This window comes from Pezoporus flaviventris, unplaced genomic scaffold, assembly GCF_033815535.1.
Source record: "Pezoporus flaviventris isolate CSIRO_AGI_PZ_B2104156 unplaced genomic scaffold, CSIRO_AGI_Pfla_v1 ptg000035l, whole genome shotgun sequence".
NCBI lineage: Eukaryota > Metazoa > Chordata > Aves > Psittaciformes > Psittacidae > Pezoporus > Pezoporus flaviventris.
Genome location: NW_026892583.1, coordinates 11677043 through 11683020, shown reverse-complemented (window position 1 = coordinate 11683020; position 5978 = coordinate 11677043). Strand labels below are relative to the sequence as shown.

General features: G+C 50.0%; 1 long non-coding RNA gene across 1 annotated transcript; it reads left to right on the top strand.

Annotated features, from left to right (window-relative positions):
- The first annotated feature begins 2474 nt into the window (after positions 1–2474).
- Positions 2475–3431, top strand: LOC133273994 (uncharacterized). Its single transcript, XR_009744989.1, has 2 exons — positions 2475–2899; positions 2975–3431. It is a non-coding gene; the product is annotated as an uncharacterized LOC133273994 (long non-coding RNA).
- The last annotated feature ends 2547 nt before the right edge of the window (positions 3432–5978 follow it).

Genomic DNA, 5978 nt, shown 5'->3' with positions numbered 1-5978 from the left:
CCTAGTGTGTATGTATGTCTAGGACGTACAGCCTGTTGTTGTACCATGTGAAAGTCTTGTCTCTATTAAAGCACAGTACTATCCTTTGGAGTGGTAGCATTCTTGGTGACTTGGAGGTGATGGCATCTCATAAGGAAGTGGCACAAGTTCTGTCTCCTTGGGTGGGGGTTTCTTCACTGGTAGGTGCTCCAAGCCTGTGGTGAGATGTTGGGTTGCTCTTCTGGGACAGTAGTTGCTGTTGTACTCAGATGAGTCCCCATTTGTGTCATCATCTTTCTTTCTGGTCCTCGGTGCCAGAGGAGTCAATGGGGCAGGAGGGCGGGTGGCAATAGCTGCTCTGGAGTAGCTGTTGAACGCTTTGAGACTCACAGACTTACAGACCTCTGTATGCTTCTTGAGCTGTTCTGGATGCCTCATCACACTTTACTGAGGAAATACCTGGTTCCTGGCCAAGCTACCTGAACAAATGTGTCCTAACAGTTGACAACATGTAGGTGTGACAAGACCTTGAAGCTGAAGTCTTGGTTGGGTTACCCCACTGTGTGCCATGCACAGCAATGAGCTCAGCCTGTGCTAGCAGAAGCTGTGCTGCTCCTTCAAGGGGGGAAGCTGTTTGAGAGATATTCCTGCCATCCTCTCAGGATGCAGATATTGCTGAGATACAGGGGAAGGAAATGCAAAGTTTACAGATTGGAGACTCCTGAAGAGCATCGTAACGAAAGCTTTGCCAAGGGGCAGTGCTGAGGGAAGGGAGACCGCACAGACTGTATTTGGGTATGTTTGTATACACATGGACAGCGTGCAGCTGCCCTGTCACTTCACACCAGAAGCAAAGCAGACCGTGCCTGTGTGCGCCAGGGAAGTCCTTTCGTAGCTCTTAATGTTTGCTCTTCTCTATCACCAGGCTCTTCCAAGGGGTGGATGCCTTCTGTGCTGCAGTTGGAGCTGTAACTGCACCAACAGAGGAGCATGACCTGCTGCAAGCTGCCAACCCCTCATGAGGGTGAACTGACCCAGGCTTTCCTGCCCCTTGGATGGGGAAAGGAGAATAAAAAAAGGAAGACATTAAATGTCTGTGTGAAAATTAACCTTATCCCAGCCAAAACCATCACAGCTTCTTCTGGAGAAGAGAAGGCTCCAGGAAGAGCTTGAACCAGTCTTCCAGTACTGAAAGAGCTACAGGAAATGTGGAGGACTTTTTACAAGTGCCTCTAGGGACAGGACAAGGGGGAATGGCTTTAAACTGACAGAGGGCAGATTTAGATTAGGTATTAGGCAGAAGTTCTTCCCTGTGAGGGTGCTGAGGTGCTGGCACAGGTTGCCCAGAGAAGCTGTGGCTGCCCCATCCCTGGCAGTGTTCAAGGCCAAGCTGGACAGGGCTTGGAGCAGCCTGGTCTAGGGGAATGTGTCCCTGCCATGGCAGGGGGGTTGGAACTGGATGAGCTTTAAGGTCCCTTCCAACCCAAACTGTTCTGTGATTCTTAAGTCTCTTCTCTGCTGAAGCACGAGATGAATCAGGCAACCAGAAATGGTTTTGGGCTGCAGGCGGGATGGGGAATGTGCTGGCACAGCGTAGCTTTGTGGGTGAATGCTGTGCCAGTCAGGAAGCCTCCAGCTGCGTGGGGGTTTGTTTTTGTTTTCTTTTTTTCCCAAATGGTCTGTCCTATTTGGAAATAACCCCCCTGGGAGGCCCCGGAGCATTGTCAAGAATTGTCTTTGTGGTGAAGCTGAGTTCTGTCTTTCTCACGGTTGTGTATTGAAGCCAGAGATTGTGGTGGGAAATGGCCTGTTTGTTCAAATGGGCGCTTTTGCAGGACGTTTTCTATTGCCTTCTCTTTATGTTTTGTGTTGGTTTGTTTTTTAGGTGTGGGATTGGAAGGAGCCTTCCTGGGTTTGTGATCGTGGGAAAACAATTTTTCATTGAGGGGGGAAAAAAATATTCAGCTTAAAAGTGTTTACAGCTCAAGAGAAAAACAAAACCCTCAACAAAACAGAAGAGAGCGGTAACCAAACCTGTCAAAGACCCCAAATCTGCAGTTAAGGTGACATCCCACCATCCCTAACCTACCACATCTCTCAAGATCTCACCTGCTCTATCACATTCTCTGTTCATTCCCTGGTAATTTCCCGTGGTATGTGTGGCTTCTCAGGGCTTTTTTTTCCTCAGCTCCTTTGTGTTCTCTTTGGGGTTTTGTGGGGTTTGTTTGTTTGAGGTATTTTTGGTTTGGGTGCCCCCTCCCCCCCCCCCCCCCATTGCTGTGGTTTACTTTTGGTATCGCCCATTACTCTTGCACATGTGCTGTGGATTGACCAGTCAGTGAGTCCCTGTGCCATGTCCAGCCTCTGTCAGGTCACTGGCACAGGCTGTTTGGTCCTCTCCCCTTGGGTTCCATCTCTAGGTGCAGATTCACAGAATCACAGAACAGTTTGGGTTGGAAGGGACCCTAAAGCTCATCCAGTTCTAACCGCCTGCCATGGCAGGGACACCTTCCACTAGAGCAGGCTGCTCCAAGCCCTGTCCTACCTGGCCTTGAACACTGACAGGGATGGGGCAGCCACAGCTTCTCTGGGCAACCTGTGCCAGCGCCACACCGCCCTCACAGGGAAGAACTTCTGCCTAATACCTAATCTAAATCTGCCCTCTGTCAGTTTAAAGCCATTCCCCCTTGTCCCTTCCCTACAGGCCCTTGTCAAAAGTCCCTCTCCAGCTTTCTTGTAGCCCCTTTAGGCACTGGAAGCTGCTCTAAGGTCTCCCTGAAGCCTTCCCTTCTCCAGACTGAACAAGCCCAACTCTTTCAACCTGTCTCCATAGCAGAGGTGCTCCAGCCCTTGGAGCATCTTCATGGAAAGTCTGAAAACTTCTTCCTCAAAGCAACCTCTTGCACATAGGATTGGTCAGGTAGGTGATGAAAACAAATGCTGCTGCTTGAAGATGTGAGATTTCCCAGCCCAACCTAACCTGTTCCCAAGGAAGCTCATGGAAAGACAGTCTTAAAGAAGGAGGGAGGAGGAGCCTGGGCAGTACCAGCTTGCTGGGAAAGCGCTGACAGATGGCTAGCCTGCAGCTCTGAGTGCTCAGCAGTGGGAAGCTGCAAGCTGGAGTAGGACTGGAGTAAGCTCATAGCTGCTTAATGAGCTAAAATTGCTCATTACCTGCCTTCTGGTTCCTGGCCTTGCTCTCGCAAGTGAGTTGTCGGTATTGAGAAAGAGCCCCCAAACTGCTGTGTCCTTTGAGCTTTGGCTGAGCCCTTGTGCCAGCTCCTGGAAATAACCTTTGAAAAGCTTTGCTTTCCAATTGTATTTAAAGTTGCAGTTATGATTTAGAAGTTAAGAGGATATAAAACATTAAAGCTCTTTTTATAAGTCTTGGGCTGTGCTGCTGACAGGGACAGCAAATAAATCACAGTGTTCAAATAAATCTTGCTAAGATACCCAAAGAATATAATCAGAAAGGATTTATTTACCTTTTTTGAAGAACTTTGTATTGTGGTTTTGGTGTTGGGGCTTTGTAGAGGCATTTTTGGCAGAGTGGACTGTACCACATTACCTCTGTTTGCTCTGCTGCTCCATACTGTGATGGCAACAGTAAAGCAAAGGTTAGAAATCCACCCTGAGGGGCTAACTGAGCTGTACCGGCCTCTAGGCTATTTTAAAAGTACTAAGGCAAACAACAGTGGTGCTTCTTTTCCTGGGCTATACAGTTGCCACCAAGGGAGCAATTCCTGGGTGGGTGCCCTCACCCAACCTTCACGTGTAGCCTGGGGGACCCTTTACTAGGAGTTACGGGAAGGCATTAGTGCCCTGGCTCTGTCCTGCCCTGGCATGGGTGCCTGCACACCCTCTCAGCATGTTCCCCTTGAAAAGTTATATCTCACTGTACAGCTGACAGTTCTTTAGTCCACGCACTGATGGATGGTCCATGAATGGCTGCAGCACATCGATGCACAGGAAAAAGGGAAAATGGATTTTTTTCATATAATTAATGGTATCCACATCCAGCATTAGCAGTGCTATTATGAGCAGATTAGCCAACAAGTGTCTGAGGGGGTATCTTTATGGTAAAACAGGGTAGATTTGGGTTTACCTGCTATTTTCACCTACTGCAACCACTAAGGGACCCTCCTTTGCATGCATTTTCTGCTCTAGCCAGAAATGCCACAAGAGGTATGGCCTGTAGATACATCAATTATTGGAAAACATAAATATCAACCCCAATGATGTCACCTCCCTAATATATCTGTGGGATGCATTTAGAATCTGTGTTTGGTTTTAAAGTGGTGTGGGGGGACAGTCCTTAGTGCCATGTAAATGTTTCCTGTGGGGACCTAAATCTGTGCGGGGCACCTTAAGTCTGTGCTCATTTCCTCCAGTCTCTTCTCCATTGCTCATCACAAGGGGAGATATACTGGGAGGGGAATGGGCATCATTGCAACGAGCTGGTACAGTTTGGAGGGAAGGGAAGGGTGGGAAAGGTTGTTGTAGGGAAGCAGCAGCAGTGGGGAGGGATAGCTGGGTTTGCAAAGGTTCCGCCTGCGGCTGGCTGATGCTCAAGGTCAGTGATAGTGGAGAGAGAGGAGAAAGAGTGCCAGGCTGAATCCCAGCCTCTGCAGCTTCCTGTCCGAGGACACACAGTCTGTGGCTCCCTCTGCTGAGCCCGGCCCCAAGTTCTGCGCTCGGCAGGAGAGGAGCAAGAGCGTTTATGGGGGCTGGAAATGCTTTTCAGGGAGGCCTGGGGGTCACCCCGATGCCAGGGAGCATAGTGGGGTGGCAGAGGGGCATCTCTACTGCTTCCTGCTGCTGGGTGATGCTGCCCTGAGGAGCACCAGCTGACTGCAACCACCTCCACACAGGGATGGAGATGGGGCTGGGTTGTCACAGAGCGAGGGCCAACCTGCCAGCATTATGATTACGATGATGACTATTATTATTATTGAAAAACGGCCAAAAATCTATTTTTTTGTAGCAAAGTGGGAATTCTGGCAGAGCTGAGCAATTTCTCCTGACTAGGCTTGATCAGCAGAGTGTTTTGCTTAGTGAAGAGGGAAAATGCTGCTTTGCTCTCCCTGGCAGGGCTGTACGCACCATTCTGCTGCCTGCCCAGAGCATGGCTGCTGGCCCTCTCTGCCTGTACTGCACTTTGGGTGAAGCCGTGGTCTTTCCTTCTATGACTGCTCCCTTCCTTGGTGCCAATGGCTCCATGGCAGCCCGTGCAGCTCTGGAACCTGTCCCCTAGACTGCACAGGGACCGGTGCTGCTACTAGAAAAACATCCATCACTAGGCACCTTGCTGGGAGGTGCAGAGGGATAGCCTCATATTCATAAGGGTGCAAACTCTTCCCTTGGGGACATATATAGCTCTATAGATACAGGGTATTGCCTCTGATCCCATGCCAGGACCTGTGATCTGTAGGGTGAATGCAGAGGCCACTCATCTCCACTGCCCCATGTGGGTGATGCTGTGGCCCCGAGGTGCCCATGCCAAGTGTGTGTTGATGAGCCTTCTGCAGATCCCAATTAAAAATAGCTCCCTAGAGCACTCGGTGATGCTGCTGAGCCCTGGGGTGAGTTCACTCTCTAGAAGTGCTGTCAAGCATCTGCCTCAGCTGAGGAGCATCAGGCTGCTTAGACGAGCAGACAGCCCCTTGTAGCCTTGAGTTTGGATGCAACAGCTGTAGGAGTATTTTCCTTCCTGGGGTCGAGTGGCATCACTTGCTGTTCATGAGGAGGTGGCAAAGGTCATGTGGAGCAAAGCTGTCATGCTGCTGGTACGGGCTGCCAGCCCATGGCTCTGAGGAGCAGCATGGCAGTGGCAATTTGGTATCATCTGGCTGGCCAGGGATACCTGGATGAGCTCGCCAGTATCATCTAGGCTCTCCTGTACAGTCTCAGCTGACAGACTTGGAGAATTAAATATTCCTTGAATTTGAGGAGCTCTTCTGGTAAAGCCATCTCCATCTTAGAATCACAGAATAGGGTTG